The sequence below is a fragment of the Vipera berus genome (genome assembly GCF_964194415.1).
Source record: "Vipera berus genome assembly, chromosome: 11".
Lineage (NCBI taxonomy): Eukaryota > Metazoa > Chordata > Lepidosauria > Squamata > Viperidae > Vipera > Vipera berus.
The window spans coordinates 15,505,108-15,522,737 of record NC_138214.1 but is presented as its reverse complement, the minus strand read 5'-3'; positions in this window follow the sequence as shown (position 1 = coordinate 15,522,737).

Here is a 17,630-nt window from a genome sequence, read left to right as displayed (position 1 = left end):
AATATGAACATTGTTCATTTGTCCAGTCAGTCCTATAATTAGAATAAAAAGAATGTCTATAGAACAGTAAAGATAGTGAAGCACATTATGGATGTTAAAATACTTCTGTCAGATGCTGATGCCTCCAAAATCAGTCACCAGAATCTGGCATGGAGCTGATAAACACTTGATCCCTGATTCTGGGAGGCAGTTCTACTTTTGCAAAATTCTGGGAGTTGAAGTCCACAGGTCTTAAAGTGGCCAAGTTTGAGACCCCTGCTTTAAATGCTTCTTTTCTAGGCACCATATAAGAACATTTTCATCTGCCAATGCACCCTTCAAGCATTGGTCTTTAGTCAAGCCTCCAGACCAAGAAAGATAGATTTCGTTCTTCTGACCTTCTGAAGTCTTTAAAATATCTGTCATGAATGCAATATTTCCCTATTGGCTGTATTCCTGCAACAAGCTTAACCAGACCATTAAAAGGCCGGTGACTGTATCCTCACAATATTTCAATCTAGTTAACATTAATTTGGGAAGGCAGAGAAGGTAGTCTGTGCTTTTTGGTGGTTAACATGTTTTGCAAAACCATCTCATTTGATTATATCAGTGTTCTTCAAACTTGGCCCTTTTATGACTTGTGGACTTCAACTCCCAGAACTCCTCAGGAATTCTGGGAGTTGAAGTCCACAAGTCATAAAAGGGCCAAGTTTGAAGACCCCTGGATTATATGATGGTTCAGTACACTGAGTCAACCAAGAAAATAGGTTTAGCAAGTACCCAGGTTAAAGCATGCTTATGATAGCATCCACTGAGAACATGTTGATTGTCTTCCACTGAGAAACAAAAAATGGACTTCCTTCCTTCCTTCCTTCCTTCCTTCCTTCCTTCCTTCCTTCCTTCCTTCCTTCCTTCCTTCCTTCCTTCCTTCCTTCCTTCCTTTCCCCTCCCTCCCTCCCCCTCCCCCCCAGGGACCTGTAGTAAACCAAGATTATGTAAAAAGATGACCCACGCATAAATCCAAAATATTTTCTGCTGAACAAACAGTGCCATATTGAGGGATTGAAGTTTTTAAATAGCAGTATTAAGACAGTCCCCTACAATTTAAACAAAATGAGAATCTCCAATTCTTTATCCCATTTACTTTTTAATATTTGCAAGTTGAATTGATTTATGGTCAAGTTTTTCTAAAGACCTACTGTAGTTTCTTAGGTTTTTTTTTGAGATTGGCAATCATTTCTAATAATTTAGGTATCTAAATTATTTAATTTAAATTAAAATGCTACTGCTCAAAATTGAGATGTTAATCAAAACCGCAGTTGTAAATGTAGCTGGTGGGCAGGCAGAGGCATATGATATTTATCCCTATTGCATTTGTACAGACAAGGAATGGAGAATTCACCCATCGCTGGAGTTGCCATGAATATAATTCTTTCTTCATTCATTATTGTGAAATAATAGCTCTATGGCCGATGTATAGAGGAAGATAGCGAAAGAAAGAAAGAAAGAAAGAAAGAAAGAAAGAAAGAAAGAAAGAAAGAAAGAAAGAAGGAAGGAAGGAAGAAAGAGAAAGAAAGAAAGAAAGAAAGAAAGAAAGAAAGAAAGAAAGAAAGAAAGAAGGAAGGAAGGAAGGAAGGAAGGAAGGAAGGAAGGAAGGAAGGAAGGAAGGAAAGAAGGAAGGAAGGAAGGATTATTTCTGTCTGTGTGCCTACACATGGTAACTATATGTGTGCTTTTCTGCTTCTATGCTTATTTATTTGAAAATAAATAGCATACATAGTATGCTTCAGCCTCCTCCTTTCCTTCTTTCCTCCCTCCCTCCCTTGTAATGTTAGCTAACAAAACTCAAAGCCCCAAACCAGCAACTAAAAGATGATATTAAGTAACTGAGAATTAGAACATAAGAAAAGAGAGCTGGTGCCAGCTGGTGCAACAGGAACATGGGGTCTCAATTGTGGTCACATGTCGAGGACTAGCTGCATTTTAGTTTTTTTTCCTCTTTTCTTTAAACATTAATCAGAAGTTTATTTGGCAGAATAAATATTTTGCAGCCCAGAGAAAAGTTGAAATAGCAGTATTCCAGGGTTTGAGGGGCTGGCACCAAGAAGAGTGGGTCAAATTATTCTCCAAAGCGCCAGAAGGCAGGAGAAGAAACAATAGTTAGAACTGACCAAAGAGAGAAGCAACCTGGAATTAAGGAGAAAACTTCCTGACAGTGAGAATCAACCAGTGGAACAGCTTATCTCCAGAAATCGTGGGTGCTCCATTAAAGGAGATTTTAAAGAAAAGACTAGACAATCATCTTTCTGAGATGGTATAGGTCAGGGCTAGGCAACCTCGGCTCTTTTATGACTCATGGACTTCAATTCCCAGAATTTCTGAGTCAGCATAGCTGACTCAGGAATTCTGGGAGTTGAATCCATGAGTCATAAAAGAGCCAAGGTTGCCTAGCCCTGGTATAGGTTCTCCTGCTTCAGCAGCGGGCTGGACTAGAAGAACTCCAAAATTCCTTCCAACTATTCTATTCTATTCTATTCTTTTTTTTAATACAAGTTTTATTGATTTTTTAATATTCACATATACATGTATTTGTGAAGCAATATGGTGGTTGGGTAGTCAAAATAACAAATAAGTTGTAAATAGTTCAGGTTGCATTAACAGAGATTCCCTCTTTGATTCCCTTAATTATCACATAGTCAAAATAGTCCAGTTAATACATTTCTAGTTGTAACCTAGTCAATTAAAAAAATTTCCAATATATTTTTACTAATACATATCAATATCCTGTTTTTAAATTTTATCTAATTGCAATAGAATATTCTAGAATAGCCTATAATGTACAAAAGAAAGCTTAATTTTTGGGTAACCCACAATTCCCTATTTCAATAAAGAATAATTCTCTTGCCTACAAAACTTACATTGTTCATTACAAAACACTCTTATGTTTTACCATTAAAATCTAGTTTTCATCTTAACAAATCACAAATTATTAGAAAGATATTTTTTGTCTTAACCATTCAACAATTATTAAAATACTATCTTTTGTATATAAAATTCTAGATTCTATAATATAGTTCAAAAGTAACAACTAATATATTCTATAAGTCGTCTTAACCATACATCAATTGTTAAAATACTATCTTTTGATATATCATTCCAAATTCTATAATATAGTTCAGAATTATATTCTAAAAGCTTACTTTTGTTTTCCCTTACAGATCTAAAACCTAAATGTAAAATCAGTTATATTTTAGAGATTCCCCTTAATCCATTGAAAGGTATTTTTATAGTCTATCTTTAGGAATCCCAAAAAAGAAACAAGTTCAGTTTTTTAAATCTAACTCTTGCCTTCCTTTTGTGCCAATCAGGCTTCCCTTTTGGCGTCTTTAAATTCTCAGATGTATCTCCCTTTCTTCCTATACCCCTTATTTGAATCCAGGGAGAGTATCCAAATGTCAGTTTTGCAGAGAAAGTGTCCCCTTTGTAACTACTGAAGTTTTGCTTTAATAATTCAGTTTTTGAAGATTGATGTAATATAGTTGTCATTAGATCAGTCAAGTCTTTTTCTTCTTCCAATTCCATCTGGCCTAGGTAGAAAGTAGTAGCTGGTATTATGGTTGTCATTTGATTAGTTGAATTCTCAATATAGTGTATTTGAAGGCCGTTAGTGTCTTCACTCTTAATGTTGCTTTCTTCCGGTGCTGTTGCTTTTTGAGTTGTAAGTTTTGTAGTTGACATTGAAGTTTGGACTTTAAGATTCTCTGTAGGTTACATTTGTTGTTCTTTGAAATCTCCTATTTTAGTATTAGTTTCCACTTCTTCTATTTGCTCTTGGATTATTATTTCCTCATTTAAGGTCAGAATTTGATTTGGTGGCTTTAAGTTGTCAGATTTTTCTTGCAGTTTGGCTTTAATTTGCTCTGTCCTTGCCAAAATCGTGTCCAGTATCAGTTTATAATCAAGTGGTGGGATATATTCATCCATTCCGTTGTTGTTTGCAGCTAAATCTTCCATGGAGGCTATTTTAATAATAGTCAAAGATTATCCACCTCCAAGAGTTGTTTTCAGTGCCAGGTGTTTCCACACTTATCTTTAAAAGTAATGTCAAAGACAGCTCTGTTATTCAGTCAGCTCTCACAACAGGAGAAAAGTTTACTTGCTGTACCATGTTTTGCCACAAGATGTCATCAATAGCATATAAAATGCAATGTAAACATTTTCTTTCCCCCCCCCCAAAATTAATATAAAACTTTTGTAGCATTAGTCCATTTTTTTCTTTAATTCACAGCTTAGAGAGGAAATACGGTAGTAGATCCCTACCAAAAAATAGGAGCTTTTTAGTAAATACAGATAAAATTACTTAATTTCTTTGCTGAATTACTTGAATTTCTTTAAGGCTTTAAGGCTTTAAGATTTGTTCCCAGAGTAGATATTCACCGTTTTTTCAAAAAGTGGGGAAAGAAATTTTCAGGAAAGTCCCACAGGAAAATAGTTAAGGGAGTAAGAAAGCTAAAGTCTCAGCCAGGTCCTCCAGATTGCTTCTTAGTGCTAGGTAGTGCTTTTGGCTTTCGGCAGGGAGCGGCTTAATGATTGGCCATTTTTATGGCCAGTCTCTTCTTCTTCAGGCCAAAGGAGTTGTCCCGGATTCAAGCGGAGGGCTGCTGCCCTTCTGCGATCACAGGGAAGGCCTCCTCTTGGTAGTCACCCCTCCAGGGTGATTTTCGACCCTTTTCAGGGTCCTCCAAAAAAGAAAGAACGGATGGCAGGAAGCAAACTGTTCCTGCGCATCTGGAAGCGCCGTGCACATAAACCAGAAGCCACTATTCCAGGGGTGTCAAACTCTATTTCATTGAGGGCCACATCAGCATTGCAGTTGCCCTCAGGGGGCCGGGTGGGTATGGCCAGGGTGGGCGTGGCCTACTGGGTGGGCGTGGCTAGAGTGCGTATGGCCTACTGGGTGGGCATGGCCAACTCTACATCATTTGCATCAAGGGTGCCTATGGGGGCCTGTGCAGGAGTGGGACAGATCTGACGGTCTCTGGCAGGAGGAGGGTCTCTGGGCCTGGGCCAAGGCAGTGGGGGCCGTTCCCTCACTGTTTCCAGGATGGCTTCGCGGGCCGCATGAAACCACTTTGCGGGCCAGATCCGGCCCCCGGGCCTTGTGTTTGACATGTCTGCATTATTCTATTCTATTCTATTCTATTCTATTCTATTCTATTCTATTCTATTCTATTCTATTCTATTCTATTCCATTCCATTCCATTCCATTCCATTCCATTCCATTCCATTCTATTCTATTCTATTCTATTCTATTCTTCAAAATGGCCAAAAGCCACACCAGTCATTACCAACCACTGCTTCATCAGAATTTAGCAGTAGGAGAAGTAAATAGTAGAGCATTTTGGATGAATATGAAGAAAGGAATTTGGATCTTGAGCCATGCCACCCTTTCCCTCCTCAGAGAAGAAATGAGTAATAAGCCTGATCCCCCCCCCACTCTTTATTCCCTCCTCCGGCTGCATCCTGTGAGCCCCTACTACTCCTTTCTGCATTTCTGTCCTTCATCTATCTCAGCGGGCTCCACGTGCTGTCGGTGCAGGTGAGGGAAAGCAGTTGTTTGCATTGTTTTGTCTGGTAAGTTGCCTCTCCTGCATTGCTCAATTAATTTTCAGCTGGAGGCCATTCTGTGCTTTTCATGACCTTTGGGTGTATGAACAGGAGCTCATTAAAACACGCAAGACTAGTTCTTTTCAGGTGCATAACAAAAATGTGATCTCGCATCTGAAATGTTTTGCCTCCGCTGGGAGTTTTAAATAACAAGTGGAGCTGTGGGGGGTGGGGGGGACTAGAATACCTGAGGCTCTGATCCAGGATTGTGTCCAGATTAGACTTTGAAAGAGGTTCCTGGGTTTGATAATCTTTTTTTTTTAAAAAAACAACAACAAAAAACTCAAAATACAGCTAAATGACTGGAATGTAGTATTCAATCTACTTTCTCAGGCAAAGAGATACTGGGGTCAAAGGTCAACCAGAATTTACCTCTTTCCTGCTCAAATCATCTTTCCTTTCTGCGCTTAGTCTGTGGAGATTCTCAGTCACCCAGGTCATAGTTATCCCAAAGATGCTTTTTCGCGAGGCAACTGGAAGAAGCTTCTTGGATGAGAAGTGAAACATCTTCAGAGGGAAAGAAAGTCCAGTTGCCTCATGAAAAAGCGTCTTTGGGATAACTTTCTGCTATTACTTAACTAAAAAAAGCAACCCCTCCCAAAATGTCACAGCAAAATGAAACCATTTGGCTTCAACAAGGTTAACGGACCATCTAGAACAGAGTTCCCTGGTCCGTGGACCTCAGCACCGTGCCACGGCAAGCCAGAAACTGGGCCGCGCAAACAAACTAAGCCCTATCCGTGGGATGTAGGCAGCACACAAAATCTACCTGTAAATTTATGTAGAGTTATATTTTAGGAAAAAGAGATGTTCCTGGTGTCATTTTTTTGTGTATGTCTATACGTGTAGACACACACAGACACACACACACACACACACACACACACACACACACACACACACATCCCAATGAAGTTGCGGGAGATTAAAGGAAGAAAGCGAGAAATACAGAAAGAAATACAGAAATATAAGAAGGAAGGAAAGAAGGAAGGAAAAGAAAGAAAAGAGAGAGAGAGAGAGAGAGAGAGAAAGAAAGAAAGAAAGAAAGAAAGAAAGAAAGAAAGAAAGAAAGAAAGAAAGAAAGAAAGAAAGAAAGAAAGAAAAAATGAAAGAAGAAAGAAAGCAGGCTGATTTGTCTTGCAATGGCTGTGAAATTATCACTAACAGGAACTCTATTGTATGATTTTTTTTTCATGCTGGTTAACGCTTATAATTTTCAAAAAGCATTTCAATAGTACTACATGATTAAGAAAATGATGTGCTACACAAGCTCGCATAGCTAATGTGCAAGAGGAACCGGGGAGTGTTAACAACCGCACTGCCCTCATTTAGTCACTGCTCTTTGCAGCATTCCTCATTTCTATATTCTTTCACTCTTCCCCCCCTCCCCCCCCAACTTGCCTTCCTGGTAAGAAGTGTGAATGGAATCTCTGGCTGTGTAATTACATCAAAGAAAGAAAGATTCAAATTAATTGAGAATGTTTGTTCTTGCCTGACTTGAGGTCAGCTGCGTCAATCTTTGTTTTGGGTTGTTAGTTAGATTGTTAGTTAGAATGTTTTAAGCACCAATTGCTGCCTAGAGTCTTTCGAAGGGTGCTAATATGATGTCCTACCAGGAAGGTTCAGAGCTGGCAGGAATGTGACAGCCGGCACAGAGCACCAGAGTACTTATCTATTTACTTGCACTGAACATGATTTTGAAGCGTTAGGCAGACAGAAGCTGAGGCCAGTGACAGGAACTCGTCCTGCCACACAGTGCAGGGACTCGAACCGCTGGAGCTGAGACCATCCCCGGCGTCATTAAGCCACCGAGCCATCACGCCTCTAAAATCCACCTCCCAATCCACCCAAATCCCCAAACATTTGGTTTTATTTCTTGTGGGTGAACTTCTTCCTCTGAACTTCTTCCTCAACTCCTTGGAAGGTCAAAAGGATGCTACGTTCGCTCTGCAGCTTAGCTCCTGCTTGATTGCTTTCCCTCTGTAATATATCAGCTTGATGATCAGATTGAAAAGTAAACCTTCAGGGTAGCAGTGGAGTAGAAGGCCTTAATTGCTGACACCAGCTAAGAAATCCCACCCTGTAATCTAAGAGGTTCTATCCAACAATGGCTCAATCAATGTAGACTAAAATTTATAGCGGTCTGCAGAGAAGATAAATCTCCCTCCTCATGTTGGAATGAGCCTTGTGGGGCACAATTGAAACACTTTTGCTTTCAATTACCACATTCGCTAGCTGCCGGGCCCAGCCCAGAGACCACGGAGTGAAATCCAATCAAGTCCAACCCTTTATTTGCTTACATTTAATGGACAGAATCTTACCAAACTAAAGCTATAACTTTCTAAGCTAGCAGGGGGCACAGTGGCCTAGCAGCTAAGATACTGGAATTTGCTGATCAAAAGGTGGTCAGCTCGAGACCCAAGCACCACGTGATGGGGTGAGCTCCTGTCCTCGCCCCAGCTCCTGCCTACCTAGCAGTTTGAAAGCATGCAAATGCAAGTAGATAGATAGGTACTGCTTTGGTGGGAAGGTAACAGTCATATAGTCATGCCAGCTGCATGACCACAGAAGCATCTTCAGACAATGCTGGCTCCTTTGGCTAAGAAATGGGGATGAACTACTAGCAGTCAAAACAAATAGATGGTAGATGAGAATCAATGGAATTCAAGGTGGGCTGGATTTAGATCTCTTATAGGACGAAGAGACTTGAGACTGATGAGGCTCTTGACCCCTTCCTCCCTTGGGCACAGTCTGGTCATCTCCTACACCTCACTAGCATATCTCTGTGCAGCCAAGACTCACCACCACTGCTTCCCCAAGTGCACATTCCATCACACTAGTCTGTATTAAGCCAAGGATAGGTATTCCATTCCAAGACTTCTCATTTTCCAAGAGTACTACTCAAAGAGCTGACACCATGGTTTTGGACTGGATGGAGAGGTGTGTCCCAGCAGGCCTGTCTGATCAGTTGGGATCTAGCTGATACATGACCTCAGCTGGATCACCTCAACTCTCTGCCTCAGTGCCCCAGTTAGATTTTGAGGGGAAAGGAAGAGGTATCCCTTTGGAACAGACACGTTAACCCTTGTAGTGAAGCACTTCCTGAGACAGGAATCCACCTTTGGTTTGTTTGTTCAATTTCTACAGACACCCATCTCAAACAAGTGACTCTGGGCTGTCAAACAACCACAAAACAATTAAAAATGGTAACAACATAGTCCAACATTAAACATACAGGGCAGTTGAGAGAAAATGTTCTCATAGATGGAAATACACCCAGGAAACGGGGTCCTTCACACAGTTGCGGCCCCAGTTCCAGACACAAAGCAGGTCATCCTCATCTCTTAAAGAGGAATGTTCCAGAGGGCAAAAGTTCTCATCCTTATTATATAGATGTAATTAATTAAATCAGATTTCCAGCATCCTTATAGATCTGTTTCATTTACAGTGGTTGACTGTAATTCTGTTTTTTGAATGTGCCTTAGTTTCATGGATTACTGCCTTGTCGTGGCGAAGGGGCTTGCGTAATTCAATGAAGCTATGAGCTATGCCGTGCAAGACGGACACCCAAGACGGACAGGTCATAGCAGAGAGTTCTGACAAAACGTGATCCACTGGAGAAGGAAATGGCAACCCACTCCAGTATCTTTGCCATGAAAACCCTATGGACAGTACCAAAAGGCAAAACGATATGACGCTGGAAGATGAGCCCCTCAGGTCGGAAGGCGTCCAATATGCTACTGGGGAAGAGCAGAGGGCTAGTACTAGTAGCGCCAGAAAGAATGAAGCGACTGGGCCAAAGCCGAAAGGACGCTCAGCTGTGGATATGTCTGGTAGTGAAAGGAAAGTCCGATGCTGTAAAGATTTTTTCTCCATAGGAACCTGGAATGTAAGATCCATGAATCAAGGAAAGCTGGACGTGGTCAAACAAGAGATGACAAGACTGAACATCGACATCTTAGGTATCAGCGAACTAAAATGGACAGGAATGGGTGAATTTAATTCAGATGACCATCAGGTATACTACTGCGGGCAAGAATCCCTCAGAAGAAATGGAGTAGCCTTCATAGTCAATAAAAGAGTAGGAAAAGCAATACTGGGATACAATCCTCAAAATGACAGAATGATCTCAGTTCGAATCCAAGGCAAACCATTCAATATCACAGTAGTCCAAGTCTATGCCCCAACCACCGGTGCTGAAGAGGATGAAATTGACCGGTTCTATGAAGCCCTACAGCACCTTATAGAACTAACACCAAAAAATGATGTCCTTATCATCATGGGGGATTGGAATGCTAAAGTAGGAAGCCAAAAGATAACTGGAATAACAGGCAAGTTTGGCCTTGGAGTACAAAATGAAGCAGGGCACAGGCTGATAGAATTTTGTCAAGAGAATACGATGGTCATAGCAAACACCCTTTTCCAACAACCCAAGAGACGGCTCTACACATGGACATCACCAGACGGTCAACACAGAAATCAGATTGACTATGTACTCTGCAGCCAAAGATGGAGAAGCTCTATACAGTCAATAAAAACAAGACCAGGAGCTGACTGTGGCTCAGACCATGAGCTTCTTGTTGCAAGGTTTAAGCTTAAACTGAAGAAAGTAGGGAAAAGCACTAGGCCAGTCAGGTATGAATTAAATCATATCCCTGTTGAATATACAGTAGAGGTGACAAATAGATTTAAGGAATTAGATCTGATAGACAGGGTGCCTGAAGAACTATGGACAGAGGTTCGCAACATTGTACAAGAGGTAGCAACCAAAACCATCCCAAAGAAAAAGAAATGCAAGAAAGCAAAATGGCTGTCTGAGGAAGCTTTGCAAATAGCTGAGGAAAGGAGGGAAGCAAAAGGCAAGGGAGAAAAAGAAAGATACGCCCAATTGAATGCAGAATTCCAGAGAATAGCTAGAAGAGATAAGAATGACTTCTTAAATGAACAGTGCAAAGAAATAGAAGAAAACAATAGAATAGGGAGGACCAGAGATCTTTTCAAGAAAATTGGAGAGATGAAGGGAACGTTCAATGCAAAAATGGGCATGATAAAGGACCAAAATGGCAGGGACCTAACAGAGGCAGAAGAGATTAAGAAGAGATGGCAAAATTACACAGAAGAACTATACAAGAATGAGCTTAACGTCCCTGATAATCACAATGAGGTGGTCACTGACCTCGAGCCAGACATCCTAGAATGTGAAGTGAAGTGGGCCTTAGAAAAGCTGAGCAACAACAAAGCTAGTGGAGGTGACAGTATTCCAGCTGAGCTATTCAAAATCTTAAAAGACGATGCAGTAAAAGTGCTACACTCAATTTGCCAGCAAATTTGGAAAACTCAACAGTGGCCACAGGATTGGAAAAGATCAGTTTACATTCCAATTCCAAAGAAAGGCAGTGCCAAAGAATGTTCAAACTATCGCACCATTGCACTCATTTCTCATGCTAGTAAAGTTATGCTTAAAATCCTACAAGCTAGACTCCAGCAGTATGTGGATCGAGAACTACCAGAAGTACAGGCAGGATTTCGAAGAGGCAGAGGAACTAGAGATCAAATTGCCAACATACGCTGGATCATGGAAAAAGCTAGAGAGTTCCAGAAAAACATCTACTTCTGCTTCATTGACTATGCTAAAGCCTTTGATTGTGTGGATCATAACAAACTGTGGCAAGTTCTTAAAGAGATGGGAGTACCAGAACATCTTATTTGTCTCTTGAGAAACCTATATGCGGGCCAAGAAGCAACAGTGAGAACTGGACACGGAACCACTGATTGGTTCAAAATTGGGAAAGGAGTCCGGCAAGGCTGTATACTGTCGCCTTGCCTATTTAACTTATATGCAGAGCACATCATGAGAAAGGCAGGGCTAGATGAATCAAAAGTTGGAATTAAGATTGCTGGAAGAAATATCAACAACCTAAGATATGCAGATGATACCACTCTAATGGCAGAAAGTGAAGAGGAACTGAAGAGTCTCTTGTTGCGAGTGAAGAAGGAGAGTGCAAAAGTTGGGTTGAAACTAAACATTAAGAAAACTAAGATCATGGCATCCGGCCCTCTTAATTCCTGGCAAATAGATGGGGAAGAAATGGAGGTAGTGACAGATTTTATTTTCCTGGGCTCCAAGATCACTGCAGATGGGGACTGTAGTCAAGAAATTAAAAGACGCTTGCTCCTAGGGAGGAAAGCCATGGCAAATCTAGACAGCACACTAAAAAGCAGAGACATCACCCTGTCAACAAAAGTGCGTATAGTCAAGGCTATGGTCTTCCCAGTTGCAATGTATGGCAGTGAAAGTTGGACCATAAGAAAGGCTGAGCGCAAAAGAATTGAGGCCTTTGAACTCTGGTGCTGGAGAAGACTCCTGCGAGTCCCTTGGACTGCAAGGCGATCAAACCGGTCAGTCCTAGAGGAGATCAACCCTGACTGCTCTTTAGAAGGCCAGATCCTGAAGCTAAAACTCAAATACTTTGGCCACCTAATGAGGAGGAAGGACTCACTGGAGAAGAGCCTAATGCTGGGAAAGATTGAGGGCAATAGAAGAAGGGGACGACAGAGAATGAGGTGGCTGGATGGAGTCACTGAAGCAGTAGGCGTGAGCTTAACTGGACTCCAGAAGATGGTAGAGGACAGGAAGGCCTGGAGGAACATTGTCCATAGGGTCGCGATGGGTCGGACACGACTTCGCAACTAACAACAACAACAATAGTTTCATATTGCTATTAGTGAAATATGGCCAAAAAGATCATTGGCAGTTCTCTCTCCTCCATCCAGGACATAGCAGTTGCTTGAGCAGGGTCTGTAAGATTATCTTGGAAACCACTCATCATCTTCATGACCTGTTTTCCTTGTTCCCTTCTGGGAGGAGGGGGCTTCGTGGTATCCATAGCAGAACATCCAGATTCAGCCATAGTTTCATTCCCTACAGCATTAACCTTGTGAACTCTCAAGCTTCCTCCTTCCGTTATATATTCAAGATGGACAGTGTTTAATATTTATTTGTTATGTATATGTAGAGGTGTGGGTCTATACATAGGTTGTATACTGTATGTTTAGGTGTGTGTCATGTATGTGTTTCACTTTGAGAGCGGGCAACTAAATTTCATTTTTGATTTGTGCCATTGTGCCCACAGTGAAAAAAAAATGACAATAACGGTTATCTTATACGTGATAGTTTAAGCACACCCAGTTAATAATGATTAAGTTGAATATGGTTTTACGGGCTGTCTCCGGATTTGCTTCCTTTGGGATTTGGGTCAATGCTTGTAGTAAAGTGTGCTACTGCTACAAGACGTGTTGGTATGATCGGTTACTTTCCTAACAAGCTGGAGTTTGAAATCTTAGGTAGTTCTTGGCTTTGAATCCCTAGTTAGTTTGGGAGAGGGGAAAAAACAGATAACCCGGTTCCTGAATCACGCCAAGCAATTTATAAAAGGTTGAATGCATCTAGCTCCTTTCACAGATAAAAGACAAACAATGATCATGATAATTTATGGGATAATTAATGTGACATGGAGACATTCCATGCTAAATCTCCTAGCACGTCAGTTATTGATTATAGTCATAGTCTGTACTTTTCACCTGACATATCGATAATTTAACCCTGCAAAATGACAGCTGTTACACAGAACAGCAACTGTTCCTGATATACTCTGAGTGGAAATGTCAAGAGAATGTAGAGGATTTTTTTAATGGCAGAAAGCTTTCAAAGAATGATTGAAGCTTTGAACAGATTCAAATTCAAATACGAGCCAGCGGTGTGCTGCAGTGGCCAAAAAAGCCAATGCAGTCCTAGGCTGCATTAGCAGAGCAATAGAATCAAGATCATGTGAAGTGTTAATACCACTTTATAATGCTTTGGTAAGACCACACTTGGAATATTGCATCCTGTTTTGGTCACCACGATATAAAAAGATGTTGAGAGTCTAGAAAGAATGCAGAGAAGAGCAACAAAGATGATTTAGGGGACTGGGTGCTAAGACATGCCCGCAGTAGTATACCTGATGGTCATCTGAATTAAATTCACCCATTCCTGTCCATTTTAGTTCGCTGATTCCTAAGATGTCAATGTTCAGTCTTGTCATCTCTTGTTTGACCACGTCCAGCTTTCCTTGATTCATGGATCTTACATCCAGGTTCCTATGGAGAAAAAATCTTTACAGCATTGGACTTTCCTTTCACCACCAGATACATCCACAGCAGAGCGTACTTTCAGCTTTGGCCCAGTCGCTTCATTCTTTCTGGCACTACTAGTACTAGCCCTCTGCTCTTCCCTAGTAGTATATTGGACACCTTCCGACCTGAGGGGCTCATCTTCCAGCGTCATATCGTTTTGCCTTTTGGTGCTGTCCATAGGGTTTTCATGGCAAAGATACTGGAGTGGGTTGCCATTTCCTTCTCCAGTGGATCACGTTTTGTCAGAACTCTCTGCTATGACCTGTCCATCTTGGGTGACTCTGCACGGCATAGCTCATAGCTTCATTGAATTATGCAAGCCCCTTCACCACAACAAGGCAGTAATAATCCATGAAGGGAGACAGTATTCTTACTAAGAGTCTAAAGCAGTTGAAGATTTTATTTTTATTTTATTTATTTTAATTCCATTTATATCCCGCCCTTCTCCGAAGACTCAGGGCGGCTTACAAGCTTAGCAGTAGATGTGTGGACTTCAACTTCCAGGATTCTCCAGCCAGCATGGTTGCCAAGGAACACTGCTGTGCTTCAACCCATAATTCTTGGCGTTCTGGCTCATTAAAGAAAACCTTTGTGAATCTCTCTGATCTGAATCTCTGATCATGTTCAGATCAGCTATTTTACAGTCGCGTTCCCCTCCCTAGCATCAGCTTGCAATTATTCTCTCACTCATCACCGTTCATAAAAAGGAGACTAATTTCTCTCCACAGGAGTTTTCATCTACAAATATGGCTACTCAAGCTAAAGCGCCTTGCCCCTCAGGCCACATAAGGCGAGGACAATCTCAGACCTATAATCACACGGCAAGGTTTTTGTGAATGTGTACGTGCGCACCTGCCTGACTAATTTTGCTTTTCTGAAGCAATCCAGCCGGAAAGAAGCAACATAAGTGGAGTAGAACAGGTGGTGTTAGCTTTGCAGGTGTATCTTGAATACGTTTTTTTTTCATTGTACACTTGATTTCTTTGCCTTGCATGTATAAGTCAGAAGGGTGACATGAATGACATGACACTCAGAGGGAAGGTGGCAGGTGAGATCAAAAATAATTGCACAATGTGATGCCCTTACAGGATTTATTCTTGTCAGGAGCCTGGGAACATGTTCTCGCTTTCTTACCTTGGATGCTCCAAGTCTTCTCATCAGTCACTTTACCAGGTTTTAAACAGAAGAGGAGCTGATCTTTAAAAAAAATGGCAGCAAACCCCTCTCTACAATGGCGGGGTCGCGAAACAGGCAAAGAATGAGACAGGCCGTCAATAAAAAATGGCTTGCCAGATGTTGTTGAGCTATAACTCCCAGCACACCCATCAGGATGATCAATAGTGATGAATGTTGCATCTGCAGCTTCATAATCATTGTAAACTTTCAAGATAGTTGCTTTTGCCAAGATGCTGGCAACTCATGATTGACAAACTCATGCTCAAAGGTGGAGATAGCTAACAGAAGCCTTCCCCCACCCCACTCAAAAAAGCATTCTAGTTCCACTAATCCTGGAGGACATCAACTGCAGGAGACTGCCCTGCCCTGATGTAGGTAGGGACAATCTTCAGTTTGACCGAGATTAGCAAACCAAGTCTCACATGTTGTTTTTTTGCTACATAAAGGAAGGAAGGAAGCAGAAGGCTCCCTTTCAGAGATGATTGCAAATGATACATTAAGTGTAATATGTAGTTTGGCTCTGTGGTAACCACTAACGCAAAGGTTTGCTGCTGCTATAGTTTGATTTTTGCAGTGCACCGAACAGGGGATCACGACTGAAAGTGACCCTAGGAACTATCCAAAAGTTGCTTCAAAATGGTGATTTTTGACTACTTTAATATGATGAAGGGCCAAGTATAAAATACAGGGAAATTATATTAATTTTATCCTACTTTGGACACACAATGTGAAGACCCAGCTATCTAGAACACAGAATATTATCAGAGTTGGAAGGGACCTTGGAGGTCTTCTACTGCAATCCCTTGCTCAATCAGGAGATGTTACACCATTTCAGGCAAATAGCTGTCCAGTCTCTTCTTAAAAGCTTCCAGTGATGGAGCACCCACAACATCTGAAGCTGTTCCACTAGTGAATTGTTCTCACTGTCAAGAAATTTCTCCTTAGTTCTCTCTTTGATTAGTTTCCAACCATTGCTTCTTGTCTTGCCTTGTCTTGCCTTCTGGTGCTTTGGAAATTAGGTTGAGCCCCTCTTCTTTGTGACAGCCCCTCAAATGTTGGAACCCTGCTATCATGTCACCGCTTAGTCCTTCCTTTCTCTAGACCAGACATTCCCAATTCCTGCAACTGTTCTTTGTATGTTTTAGCCTCCAGCCCTCTAATGACCTTTGTTGCTCTTTTCTGCACTCTTTCCAGAGTCTCAACATCTTTTTTTACAGTGTGGTGGCCAAAACTGGACACAATATTCCAAGTGTGGTCTTACCAAGGCCTTATAAACCAGTTCTTGATTCTATCCATCTGTTAATGGAGCCTAGGGTTGCATTGTATTTTTTGGCTGAAAGTGGGTTGGAAAAAAGAAGTGGACAATTGACATTAAGGTGGACACATTCAGTTACAGCAGTGATGGGTAGAAGATCTGGTGTTGGAAGACCTGAAAGATCAGGTTAGGGTCAGTTTATTATGGAGAAAGTTTAGTTATGGGATCACTAGGAGTTGACACTGATTTTAACCCTAACCCTATCAATCAACCAGTCAGTCAGCCAGTTATGTTATTATAAGTCACCCAGAGCCATTTGAGGTGCTGAGACAGGAGGCGTGTAAGTTCAATACATATATAAATAATTGTATTAACTCTAAATGTTCTGCCCTTTTCTTTGTTCTATTCTTTGCCCACTTTTTCCAGGATGAGAATACGAACAAGAAATCCTTATTTATAAAGGTAAAGGTAAAGGTTCCCCCGCACATGCGTGCTAGTCGTTTCCGACTCTAGGGGCCGGTGCTCATCTCCGTTTCAAAGCCGAAGAGCCAGCGCTTGTCCAAGGACATCTCCGTGGTCATGTGGCCGGCATGACTAGATGCCAAAGGCACACGGAACGCTGTTACCTTCCCACCGGAGTGGTCCCTATATTTCTACTTGCATTTTTACGTGCTTTCGAACTGCTAGGTTGGCAGAAGCTGGGACGAGTAACAGGCGCTCACTCTGTTACACGGCACTCGGGATTCGACCCGCCAAACTGCCGACCACCTGATCAACAAGCTCAGCGTCCTAACCCACTGAGCCACCGCGTCCCTTCCTTATTTATAGGCAACCTTAAATAACATATCTGCATGGGTTTTTTTTGCACACTGCAGCATATTTTAATAATAATGTATTCATACACAAGAAGAATTATTATTAGAATAGAGGTTATTTTGAGTACATATCTAATGCTTTCTCTTGATTAATTTTTTTTTGCATTTAATCATTATAACCTAATTATGATTTTTTTCTATGTATTTTCCTTAAGCCCCCACTTGTCTTTTACACTCAGTTCACTTTAAGCTTCTTCTCCAACTCCAATCTTCCTGGTCTTCACTTTGACCTGTCCCATAAATTTATATCTTAAGCATTAAAGAACCCCGTTTCTGACAATTTTCCATCCTGTTATTACCAAATAATCAGGGAAAGCTTCGTGGGTCCACCAGCTGTGAACATGTTGCTAAAGACTTCAGCAAGTTTCCCTCTGCAATTGATAACCAGATACCAAAGCTTTAACTATCCTACAATAGTCCTGAATTTTGTTGTTGTTGTTGCATGTTTTGCGTTAATCTCAATTTCTGGGAACCCCATAGAGAAGTCATGCATTTTTCTTGGC